Genomic DNA, 16,915 nt, shown 5'->3' on the forward strand with positions numbered 1-16,915 from the left:
ACCAATCGAAACAAATGGAAAACACAATCATTGCTATATGTTAAACACATTATTATGCATATCAAAATACATAAGTCAAAGTATCCGCCTGCAATCGAAAAGTCCAAACTGGTAGTCGAGATACATGTCTCGTGTCAAAGTCCTGTATCAAACATATAAACATATTTTATTTCGCTACAATTCTTATAAATAGCTAAATAAAACCTCTAACCCTAAAATTAGGGTAAAACCCTAATCATATCACCATCATCCTTTCTATAACCAAAGTACTACATACCAACATATTCTAACTCAAATTCCAATACCTTCATTGATCGAATTAAACCCAACTTGCCCACATCAATAATCCAACAGCCAAAGTACCAAAACCAGTTGCTAAAGTTAGTGTTTACCTCTAATATAGCAGCAGGACAACAAAACACACCCCTGTGATCTGTGAAGAAAGAGTTCACTGTTCCTTCATCATCTCAACACCAACATCCATAATTAGCCAAATTATCCCTGAAATGCACTATCATCCGAATTTCAATTTACCTCAACCGTGACCTAAATGCACCTCAAGGAAGGGATGATCAAGAACAGACAAGAATATCCAAGCTCTGATCTGGAAACACAATAAGAACTGATCTGAGATTCTCCTTCCGGTCCAGAATAGCAAGAAGATCACAAGGAAATCAATTACATGATTCCTAATTCCACATCAAGTTAGACCACCTACCTTAAGGATCACTACTAGACACGGCAGGAAGTATGCAGGTGAACTCAAGCCCTAGGCCAATCTACACTGCTCGGAAGGAAGGAGGGCGCCAGAAAGGGGCGACGGCGGTCGGCTGTCATCACTAGGGCAGAGGGAAACAGTAGCACTAGGGGACAAGGGAGGTCGGTAGCGCTGCTCCGTGCGACGACGACGGCTAGGGCTCGGATGTCGGTGCTCGGCACACAAGGCTGACAGTAGGTCGGTGGTGGCAGATTCGTCGTCGGCGCTTGGGAGAAGAGGAGTGCGGCGTCGAGCGGTAGCGCGATGAATAGAAGACTAGGCATGGTGAGAAGAGACTGTATGTGAAGAAGAAAAGGAATATGAGGAGGAAAACCATCGACGGTCGACGGTTAGGGCACAGGTTGCGACGGGGAGAGAAGAGGGGCGCGCGGGGGTTTCGGCGAGGAAAGGAAACGAAGGAAAAGAAATAAAAACTAAAAAGAAACGGGAAAGGAATTATAAATATAAACATTTCCTCGCTTAAATGGGCAGCCTAAACAGGCTTTTCCGGAACCCCGTTTTATCTCCGTAAACTCGTCCATACGAGCTCCGAAAAATTTTGGAAAAATTCCCAGAAATTCCAGAAAATGCCCTTATCTTTATTCGTCATTTTTTCGGTATTTTACATTCTCCCCCACTAATAAAAATTTGGTCCCCAAATTTCGTTATCTACCATCAGCAAATACTAACAACATGTAAAGAGTACAAAATGCTGAACGGTAAATTAAATCACATACCTCAAGTGAAAAGATGGGGATATCGAGCTACCGATCCAAACAACTTAGGAATACCGAAATCATCCAGTCCATGAAAACATCTAGGGATTTGTAAGCCTAAATGGTAAAACCTAGAACTCATAATGCCCGTACAATAGGATACTCAACTACAAGATTCCCGACAACAAGTCTGAAATCTAATCACCAACAATATAAATCACCAAAGAATAAATCCTCTAGTGTGAGAGCAATGCTCCATCACAGGAAATACTACATATGTGGGAGCAACGCTCTACCACAAGAAATCCTCAATATGTGGGAGCAACACTCCACCACAACCCCATCCATATCATGTGGAAGCAATGCTCCACCACAACAATCCATAAATACCGCTAGAGCATTGGTAAGCCCAAATGGCATTACCAAAAACTCATAATGGCCGGAATGTGACCACCCTCGTCTGACAATCAACAGTGGCATGATATGGGGACAAACAATCTATGCCAAGAATAATATCAAAGTCGACCATTTCCAATACTAACAGATCTACCGTAAGTATCATATTGCCAAAATCTAATGGGCAACTTTGACCTCCTGAGTGACGTCCAAGGTATCACCGGACGGTAGAGAGACAATCAATCGTTGGGGTCTGTAAGTGGGTAATCTACCAATCTCCCGCATAAAAGTTCGAGATATAAAAGAATGCGAGCTACCAGTATCTAAAGAACACAATAGGTTGTTAGGAAAGGTTCGACGCTTGTATAAAATTTTGTATAGTGGAACCGGTACGATCTTCCTAGGACCAACCAGCAATTGGTATCAGAGCTAGGGTTTGCCTCTGTGTGTTTAGTTTTCAGTTTAATTATGCACATGTCATACATAATTTAGGTAGGATAATAGTTGGATATGCTAACTCTGTGGTTGCAGGCTCCAACTATTATGGCTTATGGTTATTGTGTGTGATTGGACCCTTGGACATGTCAAGGGAATTTTATTGTATGTGCATGATTGTATTTATTAAATACAGCAGGAGCTGTATTAGTTTTAGGATTTTACATTTTTGTTTCGATGTAAATTACATGTACATTCCTTCATGGAATATAGGATCGATATATGTAAAATTTTATTTTTGTCGCGGATTGTATCCTTGCGAGGCGTGGTGCTATTGGAGGACCAGAGGCGCAGTGGAAAAGGAAGCTCGATGGACCTGACGGCATGAACCCTAGGGCTGGCAGCACGCGAAAGACAGTGATGGAAAAGGCTATAATAGTTGAAAAATTAATTTCTATATTTATTGCTTTTATTTACTGTGATGTGTGTGATGTGTGCTTGCTAGGTTAAAATTCCTCACCTTAAATAACTAAGTGGGAGAGAGATTTTTAAATAAATTCCACGGTCTCCATTACTGGTTTGTAAGTGATGCAAACAAACTTGCGCGTTGGCTCTGAGTGCCTTCCTCCATATCAGATGAGTTTGTTTGTGGATCACTAGATCAAACTTCTATTTTGGATGACTATAGAAAATTAATTAGGAGCGTGTGATATTTCCCATCGGAAGGGGCACAATCTTAATTAATAGACTAAGTGTCAAGTAATGGTATACACTTAAGTATATCTAATAGTATCCTCCCCATCGGAGTCACTGCTATTATTTGTGTGACCGAAGGAAAACCAACTATTAATTTGTCATAAAGATAAGTTGACAAGATAATAAAATTAAAATCCCCTTTTACAAATGTTGAGATTTTGTATATGTCCACACTATCGTGGCATACAAAATTCACAGTGTTTGAGATAATTTTATTTGTCAAGATAATAAAATTAATGGGTAAAACCCCTCTTACAAATGTTTAGATTTGTATACGTCCACACTATCGTGGCATGCAAAATTTATGGTGTTTGAGGTAATTTTATTTGTTATAAAGATGGATTGACAAGGTTATTAATGGGTAAAACCCTCCTCTTACAAATGTTTGATTTTGTATACGTCCACACTATCGTGGCATGCAAAATTCACGGTGTTTGAGGTGTTGGTGAATTTAAATAATATTGTTTTGAGGAATCAATATTATTTTAAATTCAAAGTTTTGACCAAACTTTTTATCAGAGATAGACCAACTATTAATTTTATTTGTCATAAAGTTAGGTTGACAAGATAATAAAATTAATGGATAAAATCTCCTCTTTAATTTTGTATACGCCCACACTATCGTGACATACAAAATTCACGGGGATTTTAATGTGTTGGTATTTACCAAATATTTTTATGATTCTTAGGATTTCAAATGTTTGTCAATCCCCTAATTGTTATACTATAGAATATACTTAATAGTCCCAATTAAGATTAGAAATAAGACTTGGACATTAAGATGGGTTGTCCTTTCAAAACTAAGAACAATATAGGTGTATTTTATTCATTAGTTGTTGAAACATGTTTAGTGGTATTATCTATCGGTACCTGGTGTGTAGATACGGGAGCCACTAATCATGTCTGCAATTTATTGCAAGGTTCCAGGAAACCTGACAACTATATGAAAGGGAAAACACCGTCTACATGGGCACTACTGCAAAGATAACAGCTGTTGCAGTGGGAGATGTTTATCTTCTTATAGGAATAAAATATGGATTTTAAGAAATTATCTTTATGTACCAAGTTTAGAAAGAATTAGTTTTCAGTTTTCAAACTATTCAAAGAACTTGATATTCTGCCTCTTTTAATAACAAAGTTGTTATCAAGAAAAAGAGGGAAGTTATCTATTCTGGTACGTTGGTTGGCAATTTATAAATCCAATAACTCCCACGATGCAATAAATGAAAATTAATAACATATCTTCTAACTCTAATAAGAGAAAGCAACCTTCAGAAATGAACCAATCGTATCTTTGGCATCTAAGGCTAGGTTATATTAACTTGAGTAGGATTCAAAGGATAATAGTCGATGAACTTTTAGGTTCATTGATAGTGGAAATCTTTCGAACCTGTGAGTCTTACTTGGAAGGAAAAATAACCAAGAAGATTTTTAAGTCTAAGGGGTATAGAGCCAAAGACGTGTTGGAATTAGTTCATTCTGATTTGTGAGGACCTATGACTATCCAGGCAAGAGGTGGTTTCGAATATTTCGTCTCTTTTATAGACGACTATTCGAGATACGGGTATATTTACTTGATGCGCCTCAAGTCTAAATACTTTGATAAGTTCAAAGAGTACAGGGCTGATACGGAGAAACGTCAAGGTAAAAGTATCAAGACATTGTGGTGAGATCGTAGTGGCAAGTACCTCTTAGGAGAGTTTAGGAGACACTTATCAGAAGTCAGGATTAAATCCCAACTGACTGCACCTGGTACACCCCAACAGAATGGTGTGGCAAAAAGAACGTATAGGACTCTTATAGAAATAATTAGATCGATGATGAGTTATTACCAAATTCGTTTTGAGGATATATTCTGGAAACAGAAGTGAACATAGTATCTTCTAAATCAGAACCCTCTACTCCCAGAGAATTGTAGAATGGGCGTAAGCCTAGTCTAAAGCATATTCGGATTTGGGGTAGTCCAGCACATGTGCTGAAGGGAGACACTAATAAGTTGGAATTAAGAATAAGAGTTCACTTGCTTACGGGTTATCCTAGAGAAACGAAAGGAGGTTTTAGTTCTAAAAATCAGAAGGTCATTGTTAGCACCAATGCCCGATTTTTAGAAAATGGCTATATAATGAACCACATGTTCATAAGTAAATTTGTTCTTAAGGAAATAATAAAGGGCACGTCTAATCTAGTACCGACTGTACAAGATGAGATATCACAAGAAACTGCAACATGTATCACAAATGATACACAATTGGACAAAGTGCCTCGTCGTAGTGGGAGGGTTGTTAGGCAACTTAAAATATTCATGTTTTGGGAGAGTTTTTGGACTTGATCCCTGGTGAACATGAACCTGATTCCCGGACATATGATGAAGCACTCCAAGATAAAGATGCAGCATCTTGGCAAAGAGCAATGAATACTGAGCTTATAGAACCACCAAATGGTGTAAAAGCCATTGGGTGAAAATAAGTCTACAATAGAAAAAGAGAGACAGACGGGAAGGTGGAAACTTTCAAAGCAATGCTTGTTGAAAAAGGGAAACCTTTTACCAGTAGTCATGCTTAAGTCTATCTGGATTCTTGTATCTATTGTTGCTCATATTGATTATGAGATTTGGCAAGTGGATGTCAAGACAGCTTTCCTTAATGGAAGTCTTGAAAAAAGCATCCATATAAAGAAATCAGAGGGGTTCATTGCAAAGGGCAAAGAGCATCTAGTATGTAAGCTCAATCGGTCTATTTATGGACTGAAGCAAAGCTTCAAGGTCTTAGAACATCTGGTTTAATGAAGTAATCCAGACCTATGGATTTATTCAGTGTCTGGATGAGTTTTGTGTATATAAGAAGTGTGATGGAAACGTGATGGTATTTCTTGTATTATACGTAGATGACATTTTTGGTAGTTGGAAACAATATCAAAGTGTTATCGGAAGTAAAGGTATGGTTGTCCAAACAATTCGATATGAAGGACTTGGGAGAGTGCGCACATATTCTCGAGATCAAAGGGATCACAAGAAAAGAATGTTGTGATTATTCCGAGCTTCATACTATCCTAGCTCGTTTAAGCATGCAAGACTCCATGAAAGATTTTTCTACCTTTTGTGCATGGAGAATCTTTATCTAAAGAGATGTCTCCGAAGACATCAAAATAGATAGAGGACATGAATGTAGTTCCTTATGCTTCGGCTATCGGAAGCCTAATGTATGTAATGCTGTGTACGATACTGGATATCTGTTTTGCCCAAGGCATAGTTAGCAGATATCGAAGTAACTCAGGACCGAGACACTAGATTACCGTAAAACATATATTAAAGTACCTTAGAGGGACTAGAGATTATATGCTAGTTTACAAGGCAGATAATTTGATCCCTGTGGGTTACACGGATTTTTACCACTACAAGAAATTTTGGATTTAACCACACCTAATAAACAACAGTTTTTCAAGAAATTGTTGTCTTTTTTCCATTTAACAATAGTTTTATTGAAAACTGTTGTTGTTCACCATAATGTTTTTTAAATAACAATAGTTTTTCAAAAAACTGTTGTCTAATGTGTGTCAAAGATAACGGTTTTAAAAAAACTATTGTCTTTTAGTGTTGCTTATGTGATAATATATAACAGTTTTATTAAACTGTTGTCTATTGAATGTTGTTGAATCTTAAAAGTGGGAGTTTATTTATTTAATAACCTACACATATAAATCTAAACAATCTCATGTTTTTTCCCCATTCCTCCTCTTCTCCTGCCGATCTCACTATCACCGCGATCTCCTCTTCATTGCTGACCTCCGATGCAGTCGCTGCTGCCCTCACATTCCTGAAGCCACAGCCATCGCCAGCCGTCAAGGGTGCTGCCGGTTACTCCCAGTCACCGCCGCCCTTTCCCCTCTCTCGTGCCCTAGTTTCCTATTGCAAAGATGTCGCTTCGTCTCGTCGTCTCCGCCAGCGTGACCAAGCGGCGATCCGCAAGCGCTTGACGCTCCGGCTAGGCAGCGCAAGGTGCAGATCAGTTCCGGCAGAGACATTGAAGGAGAAAAGGCAAGTACATTCTACTTATATGGGTATGGGATTTGGCTGGACTGGATAGATAATAGGGAAGATTGATTCTAGGGTTTATTGGTAGGATGTTCGGTTTTATTGAGCTGCGATTTGGGATGTTTGAGGTGTTCTTGTTTAATCTGTTGTTCTTGTGCTTTACTTCTTTTCTCTCGGATTTTTGCAGTAGATTTCGAAGTTTACTTTGCAGGAGTGAATGCTCATTGGGGATCTTTGGGTTGTTTTGAATTCTTATAACAGTTATTCAATTTTGTTGTGAAGAGTTTGTGTGATTTACGGCAAGGGTTCTTTGTACCTGTGTGTGTTTGTGGATTGCATAGTTCTGGTATGAAAATCGGTACACCAATGGATTTGGTTTTGGATAACTGAAGGTGGTATGCAAGATAACTCGACTGTGTTTTGATGGATCGGCTTCCTGATTTTGAGATCTATTTTTCTTTTCCATTTATGGAACTCTTTATTGATCGGATTCTTTGAACGAATTTTGTTAGGTGGCTTACTTGATGCTCCTGCTGTATTGGGCTTCCTTTCTTACCAAAGTATTGGTTCTGCTGGAAGGTTGTTTGGAATTGGTGATGGGGTTGTGGCCAAATTTAGGAAGGGTTGTTGATAATGTTCTGGGCTTTAGTGGTTAACTATGAATGGGTGGTATTGTTTGTTAGCTAGGTGTATTCTGCAACTAGGGATATGGTCAATGGATTAATTCTTTTCTTTATTGATGGAATTGTTTTTTTCTCCGATTTCTAAAGTATATGGCAAACGGTACCTTTATGAATGAAGTAACAAGTGCAAAGAAAGAGTTGCTTTGATGCTATAACATAATGTTGTCATTGTGTTCTAATTGAATGCTAAGATAGGTTCAGTAAAGGATGTTTTGGTATTTACACCTATAGAAGAGTTTTTACCAACTTCTGATAAGTGTGAACGTATGCTTTTGGAGGAAGAATGTTTGTTCTTTCTACTATTGAGAGTTAATTGTTAGTTGTTTTACTTATCTTTCCTTTGCACCAATTAGAATGTTAGTACTGATAGAATCATCAACCTCACTTTTAGCTCTTTTAGTAGCAGATATAAAGTTATGTGGTTCTTCCTTCTAAAGTTAATTCTGATCCAATAGAAAACTACCTTTAGTATTTAATGCAACATGCTGGAGATTTAGTTTTTCTATAATTCTTTCTATACCAATTGCTATGTATGCTAGTTTTATTGTTGGAGTTTAGCTCTTTTATAGAAGAAATTCTTTCAGTACCAATTACCATGTTAAGTTAGCTTTATTATTGGAGTCGAGTTCTTTTTACAGACAAACTATCTGTGAAAAGTGGTTGTTTGAACAATTTTATAGCATGCATCTTGACAATTAATATAATTTTAAAGATCATTATCAAGGAAGAATGTTCAAAGGAAAGTAAAGGCTAAGGAGAAGAAACCATATACTCCATTCCCTCCTCAGCCACCAAGCAAGGTGAAGTTATTATTGCAATCTGTGAACATTAAATCTCATATTAGACCTTCACACTTATAGATCATTAGTCCTTTTATTTTCCTTTACTAGTTTGAGAAAGAAGAATTTACATTTTGTTGTATTGCAATATCTGTAGTGTCGTCTCTTGGATTTGCAGTGCTGCCTCTTCATCGACATCTAAGTAGAAAATCTCATTCATTTCCTCCATTCATTTCCTTCCTCATTTTCTTAATTAAAAATGTTTATAATCTACCTTTGATGTAATCATCCACGCATATTCTATGCTTGCAGTTAATGTATTTATTCTTTGGTCTTATTTCTAAAGTTCATTTCTTCCTCTTAGGAACATCATGTGTTGACAAGTAATGACCCTATTAATATTTCAGTTCCTGTACATGGTGATCTAGAAAAGCTTACACTTCTTACTTCTCCAAATCTAGAATTAAATCGTAAGTTAGATTAAATTACAATTACTTTATCATTTCTTAGTTTTTTTTCTAACTTACATTTGCAATATTTGCATCTCGATTCATTCGATTATATTCACTTTGTATTCAACATGAAGCTAAAAGGTGTTTTGTACATATTAAAGACTCTGGTGGTTTTTTTAGTTTCAATCTACTACTCTTTTTGGCATCTTTATCCTGCTATAATGTTATTCTTTAAGATTATGTTGCATTGATTTCTAAAAGTTGCATGACGTCTCTCTACTCTGCCTTCAAAACTAACGATTTATGTTGTTTCAAGTAATTACTGCGGCCATTCCTACTATAGTTGGTGAAAACCTTAACGTGTTCATGACTTTAAGAGCCACCATATTGTTTCAAGAGGTTACCATTTATATTACATAGATAACACTTTTTGCACTTCTATTAGATGACTAGATAAAATGGTTTTTATAGTTATGTAACATTTATACAGTGCAATTAGAATCACGCGTACAATTTAGTTTCTAATTTGTAATATATATCTTTATTCGAATAGGTGTCCTCAAGAGTACTGGGAAGAATGCCGACAAGCCAAAAAAATGGAGAGACTTTAACAAATTAAGGAGTACTAGGAGTTGCAGTCCCTCCTCTTCATCAACATCTAAGTAGAAAATCTCGTGTTATATTGTTCTACCTTTATTTTAATAGTGTTATCATTTTGTTGGTTACTTATGAAATTTCTTCAGAATGTTATAGATATTATTTTTGAATGTTAGAAAATTGTATATTAAATTTTATTTTGAAATTTAGTATTTTGAATGATTTATAATATTGGAAAATTATGTATTAATTTTTTTTATTTTTTATCTAAAAAAGGCAACGGTTTTTTACCGTTGTCATAGATAGTTTAAAACTGTTGTTGAAGACTCCACTATTAAAGATAGACGCTTAAAGACAACGGTGAAAAACTGTTATCTTTGAAGGAAAAGACAACAGTTTTTCACCGTTGTAAAAATATTGTCTTTGCCTTCAAATACAATGGTTAAAAACTGTTGTCTTTGGGAACCCCTTTTAACAACACGGCATTTAACAACAGTTCTAAAGAGGTTACGACAACGGTGAAAAACCGTTGTTGTTAGGCTTTTTTCTTGTAGTGGACTTTCAATCAGATAGGGACAATAGTAAATTGACCTCGAGGTTTTATGTTTACTTTAGGAGATGAAGCCATAACAATGCAGGAGTATTAAACATAGGTGCTTTTCTGGACTCCACTATAGAAGCTGAGTATGTGGCAGCCTCAGAAGCAACCATAGAAGCTGAATGGCTCAGTAACCTCATGATGGACTTAGATGTGATTCCTGGTTTGCCCAAAATTATTTGGTGTAGTAGCAAACTCGAAGAAGCCACAAGCCCATAAGGTAAGTAAACACAATAGAGCGCAAGTACCACACAATACGAGACATCGTATGTAACGACCCAAATTTCCTCATTTTGAGTCTCAAAAATAATTCAAAAATATTTAGAAATACCCTTAAAATATTCTAGAGATTTTTAGAAATTTTTAGAGTATTTTTATGTAATTTTTGGAGTTCGTTTGGTATTTTTACCAAACAAAAGAAATTTTAAAAAAAAAAAAGTAAAGTGTTAAGGTTGGGTTTTGAACCCTAAACCCTAGACCGAACTAGACCTTAACCAAGGTCAGCCAACCAACTGAGCTAAGCAAGTTTTGTTATAATATAAGGGAATTAAATGTAGTTAAGTAGTTGTAAGAAACAAAATAAAAAATTCCGTTTAAAAAGGAGCCGAGGACGGCTCGAACCCAAGACCTTCGGGAACTTATCTTTCCAGCGGACCAAGCGCGCCAGCGGGTATTTCGTAAACAGATTCATAACGAATTGGTCTTAAGCTGTAGTTATAAAAGGATAAGTTAGGAGAGGGATTAATTATTTTCTTTTCCCTCAAAATTTCTCTTCTCGCACTCGGCGACGGCGTCCGCGATTTCCTGTTCTCGGGCGAAGACGAAGCCGAGGCTAGGGCTTCGTCTCCGGTGGCCGGCGAGCGTCTTCTTCCGTGAGTTCTTCACCGATCCAAGCTCCTCTCGTAAAGGAGAACTCGAAGGCGCGAAGAAGACCGAGATTTCAAGCTCGCCGCAAGCCCTAGAAGAATTAGAAGTTCTTCTCTTCGGCTGTAAGTCCAAGGAACACATGTGAGTTGCTTCTCACCTGCAGTAGGAGTTGTTTCGAGCTTTGATTCGTTTTCATGGCTTTCGGATTCTTGTTTTCTTTTGGATTTCGAAGCAAGTTTGAGGGGTTTTGTTTTTGATGCTTACTGCCGTGAACCCTAAAGAAAGAAGATAAGGATTTTAAGCATGAAGAACAGTTATAAAATTTAGGTTTTCAGTAGCAATTTTCCTTCAATTAGTTTGGGATTCTGGATCAAGAGGTTGATGGATTCTTTGGGATTTGGTGATGTTCGGATCCTTCCCACTGCTCCCGAAAGTTTTGGACAGATTGCTAGGGGATTTAGTCTTGATAGATAATGCTTAAGCTTCCTATTGTTCTGAAATCTCTGGAACAGATTAACATACTGGAATTGTTTTTATGAACGAGTTAGTACTTGCTGAACCTTGTGACAGAGTTGTGAATGCTATAAATTTGTGCACAAATTTATGTATGTTAGAATTATTGTGAACAAGCTTCACCTAGTTTTCTCTTAAATTCCAGTAGGTTATAGCTTAAATTGTGTTACAAGAGGGGCACGAACAGAGGAGCTTACTGTGGGTTTTAATTGTTCATTTATATCTTCCTCAACCTGCCGTAATTCTGCATAAAGGAAATTAGATATGAGAAGAGTTAGATTTTCATTTGTTAGTTCCTTTGAAGCTAGTTTAAGTTCCGTGAAGCATGATATTCTGTTAATTCCATACAACAACGATTCCTTATTTTCTAGATTCTATTGCATGCTTAGTAGTTGAATTGGTTTTACTTTCACAGCATGCTTAAGTTGTTCTAGTTTCCTATTTGCTATTGGAATAACATGAGCAGTTCTATTTTTATAGCATGCAGATTTTTATAAGTAAAGTATGCAAATTTTGATAGGCTTAATATGCAGATTTTTGTTAAGCTTTGCATGCAGATTTATGTTAAGCTTTGTATACAGATTTTCAGTACGTAGGGTGTGTTCTAGTGCACACCAAGTGCTTGATAAAATGCTTAGCTCAATATAATGCTACAGTAGGCATTTTAATAGCTCAGTAAATGCAGTAGAAGCATTTAAAATAACTTATTTAGTCTTGCTTCAGCTTATATGGGACTACGGTCCAATGGGTGGGCTCCCATAGTCGCCTCTAGGTTCAGATAACCTAGTTCTAGGTTCAGATAACCTAGTTAAAGCAAGGTAAGAAAATTAGCTATGAAATCAGTATTTTATTTTCAGCAGTGGCACTGTACTGGATTAGATATCCATTGGGTTGGGCTCCCACAGTCGTCCCTAGGTTTAGATAACCTAGTAAACCCTACTAGACTCGGAACTTGCAATCCCGGGTTTAGTTAGGGATGCGCGCACAGCAAGTACAGTTGCCGGGCCCATCAGCAGCATGATTATTATTTTAATCTATTATGTAAATAGTTTTCAAAACTTCACAAATTAGTTATGTGAATACAAGTTAGACTCAGTTTAGCATTAATTAGTTTAGCTTAGGTATCAATTCAGTTTCTTATTGATACACATGATAGTTCTATGATTGGCTTTACATGTTAGTTTTTCAGTTAGTTTCTTCGCTATTTATGAGCATGATTAGCTATACATGTTTAGTATTTCAGTTAGTATGATTCCTTTACTGCTATTTATGAGCATGATTAGCTATACATGTTAGCTTTTCAGTTAGTTGATTTCTTTGCTATTTATGAGCATGAGTAGCTCTACATGTTAGCATTCAGTTTTAGCATGTTTTTATTTATATACATGCATATCGAGTTTTTGTGATTAGGATAGCGCTCACTAAGCTTTTAGCTTATAGATACTATTTTCCTCCTACTGCAGATAAAGAAAAAGGAAAAGTATAAGAAGGAAGGCGACAAGGAGATGCTGTGACAGTGTGTGTGATGCCAGGACTATGGAGAGATCCAGAATTAACTGGCAAAATTGTCAAGACTTTTCTTTTAGTTCTCTTTTAATGTTATATTGAAATTGAGTTTATTTCCGCATTTGTAGTTTGATACCTCCTATTGTTGGAGTGATATGGTTGTTTGCCATTGCTAGAGTAGTTTCATATTTTTATTGTGCTATTATACTGCGTGGTTGTGAAATTATATGTTCCAGCCGCCTGTGGCTGAGTATACTCTGTATGTATTTACGGATATGGTCACCGGTACAGGGGAGACTCTGCCGAAATTTTTCGGTAGAGTTTCTATGTGATTTTTAATCATACCGGTTAAGTAGAGTTAGTAGTCAAGTAGCGTCCACCTTTAGAGAATAGTAGTAGTGTAGAAAGGGTGGTCGTTACATCGTATAACGAGGAGAAGTTGTTTCCGCCTAGATTGCATCAGGTGATAACCTAGGAGATCTTTTCACTAAGGCCCTTAAGGCAAGAGCTTTTGGTGGGCATATTGAAGGGATGGGAATCAGATGTATGGCAGGATATATGGCAGCATAGTCTTTTAGTATAAGTGGAAGATTGTTGAAATGTATACTAAAAGCCTAGTTTTTTGTATAAACATTTACTAGAAATAAGAATCATATTGGTCAATATCTACATTTATATGCTAAATATAGTTGTTCATTAATTTATATTGTAGATAACATGGTATGTGGTGTCACACAGAAGATTATGTTATCGATTCTTTATGAATTATAAAAAGCAGCTCACGACTAAGATGGAAAGGAACAAACCGTTGGAATAGTCGTAGTGTAATTAGGTATTAGTTTATCTTGACTAATAAACTACACTAGTACACTCTAAGTGTATTGGGTAGGACCATTTAAGGTAAGTTCTTTTTATACTGACTTAATAAAAGAATAAGACCTTAGTTATTATTGAAGTGTGTGCTCTTAATCCTAATATAATAACAAGCACATATATTAAGTATTTATTTCTTTGACTTATCAAATGGTGAGATTTAACTCGATAAATCAATAGGCCCGATAAGTTGGGAAATGATATTACTTATAGTGTGTGTTGTTGATTATAGAAGGAAACTGTGTCCTAGTAATCTAGGTTGATAATGTCCCCAAGAGGAGCTCATAATGATTGTCATGTTAAATCCTGCAGGTGGACTTAGTCCGACATGACGATAAGGTTGAGTGGTACTACTCTTGGACTAAGAAATTAATTAAAATGAGTTATCAGTAACTCATTTAATTAGTGGGCATTCGACATCTTAAACACAGGGAGATTAACACACTCATAATAAGAAGGAGCCCAAAACGTAATTTGGGATTGGTACGATAGTTCAATAATAATTCTTTAGTGGTATGAATTATTATTGATGAAATTAAGTTGGGTGTTCGGGACGAACACGGGAAGCTTAATTTCATCGGGAGACCAAAATCAATTTCTCCTCTTGGTCCTTATCATAGCATCTTATTTATAAAGTATTATACCCACCTTTATACCCATCCTAATGGGGTCGACCAAGCTAGCTTGGAACCCAAGCTAGGGGTCGACCAAGACCAATAGGATGAGCCAAGTATGTGGCCGGCCAATGCTTGGAGCCCAAGCATGGTGTGGTCGGCCCTAAGAAAATTAAAAAGATTTTTATTTTTAAATTTTTCTTATGTGGATTCCATGATTTTAAAAGAGAGTTTAAAATTTAAATCTTTCCTTTTATAGCTTTCTACAAAAGATTGAGAAAATATTTGATATCTTTCCTTATTTGTAGATTGAAAGGAAGTTTTTAATTTTGATAAAACTTTCCTTTTTGTAACCATGTTCATGATTTAAAAAGAGAGTTTAAAATTAAATATTTTCTTTTATAAGTTTCTACAAAAGATTAAGAAAAGATTTGATATCTTTCCTTATTTGTAGATTGTAAGGAAATTTTAATTTTAAAGATAACTTTCCTTTTTGGAAATCATCCACATGTTTTAATAGAGAAATTTTAATTTATATATTTCCTTTTATAACTAACGGGATAAATTATTAGAGAAATTTTTGTTTTAAAATTTCCGGAAACAAATTAGGAAGTTTTAATTCTTGTTAAAACTTTCTTTGTTTGGGATTATGAGGTGGTCGACCATATTGTTTTAAGAAAAGGAAATAAGTTTTAATTAATTAAAATTTCCTTTTCATGACAAAGAAAATAAGGAAGATTTTATTTAATTTTTCCTTATTTGCCAAGACCAAGGATTATAAAAGAGGGGGTAGGAGTGCCTTCATGGCGAAGAACTCTATTCTATTCTCCTCCTCTTTTCCTTAGTGGTGTGCCCGGGCCCTTCTAGTTCTCCCTTCTCCTTTTTCTTTCTTCTCCTTGGCCGAAACTCTTCATCCTTTGGAGCTTGGAAGGTGGCCGGATATTGCTTGGGGAAGGTGGTCGGGTATTGCTTGGGGAAGGTGGCCGGATATTGCTTGGTGGTGGTGGTCGAACCTCTACATCCTTGGAGGAGTTTTTTGTGATCGAAACTTGGTGAGGAAGAAGAAGGGCTTGGGTGATTCTTATCTCGGTAGATCGTTGCCCACACAATGTTCGAGATAAGAAGAGGAATACGATAGAGAATCAAGAGGTCGTTGCATACAAAGAAAGGTATAACTAGTAATTATTTTCCGCATCATAATAGTTTTTCTTTGTATGAATTTCAAACACAAGAGACATATAATTCTAGATTTTCAGATTAGATATTCGAAGTTGTGCTTTTTTTTTTATTTTTTCGATCTTGTGATTCGATTGTTCTTTTTGGTTTAATCTAATGTTATTTTAGGAAATTAAATATTGAATTTCGTTAAGAGACTTTGTTGAGGCAGTGGTGGATGCTCTCATACCGAAGAAGGTCATGTGCCTCGCCATGTTTGACCTGAGAGCCAATTTTCGAAATAAATATTTAATTGAATTTGTAACATAGGTAGATTTGGATCAATAGTGTTAAGTTCCGCTTGCGATCCAAGTCTAAACCATTAAGAACAGATAAGTTAAATTTAGAATCAATAATGTTAAGTTTCGTTTGCGATTCCGAATTTAATTTCTAAAGAACATAATAGGTTGTTAGGAAATGTTCGACGCTTGTACAAAATTTTGTATAGTGGAACCGGTACGATCTTCCTAGGACTAACCAGCAATATCTCCTTCGACTAAACTTGCAGGGGAGGCTAGTGATATAGGTTATGATAGATCGACCGAGCGAGCGAAGGAGGGATTTAAGTCTAGAAAGATAGGAAAGGTATATCGCCGGTCGAATAAAGGTCGAGCGAGTGCCTCCGCATTCATATATGCTCGGTTGAGCAAATCCCGCCCGAGCATAAAGGCATTTAGTCTTATATAAGATTTTCAGCATATTACCAGCCGACCGAAGGCCGAGCGAGCACCCACATGCTCATATATGCTCGGTCTAGCAAGAGCCCGCCCAAGAATAAAGGTATTTAGCCTTATACATAACTCTCAATATCTTACCAGCCAACCGCAGGCCTAGTGACTGCCCCCGCACTCATATGTGCTCAACCGGGTAAGATCCACCCGAGCATAAAGGCATTTAGCCTTATATAATATTCTCAATATATTACTCGCTAACCGCAGGCCGAGTGAGCTCCCCAGCGCTCATATATGCTCGATCGGACAAAGCCCACCCGAGCATAAAGATATTTAGCCTTATATAATATTCTTAGCATCTTACAGGTTAGCCGCAAGCCGAGCGAGCACCCACGTGCTCATATATGCTCAGCCGGGCAAAGCCCGCCCGAGTATAAAGGCATTTAGCCTTAACTAA

General features: G+C 36.7%; 1 long non-coding RNA gene across 1 annotated transcript; it reads left to right on the plus strand.

The window, feature by feature from the left end:
- The first annotated feature begins 8,508 nt into the window (after positions 1-8,508).
- LOC122028619 lies at positions 8,509-9,760 on the plus strand. Its single transcript, XR_006124887.1, has 2 exons — positions 8,509-8,573; positions 9,558-9,760. It is a non-coding gene; the product is annotated as an uncharacterized LOC122028619 (long non-coding RNA).
- Positions 9,761-16,915: the final 7,155 nt, after the last annotated feature.

The sequence above is a fragment of the Zingiber officinale genome, chromosome 10B (assembly GCF_018446385.1).
Source record: "Zingiber officinale cultivar Zhangliang chromosome 10B, Zo_v1.1, whole genome shotgun sequence".
Taxonomy (NCBI): domain Eukaryota; kingdom Viridiplantae; phylum Streptophyta; class Magnoliopsida; order Zingiberales; family Zingiberaceae; genus Zingiber; species Zingiber officinale.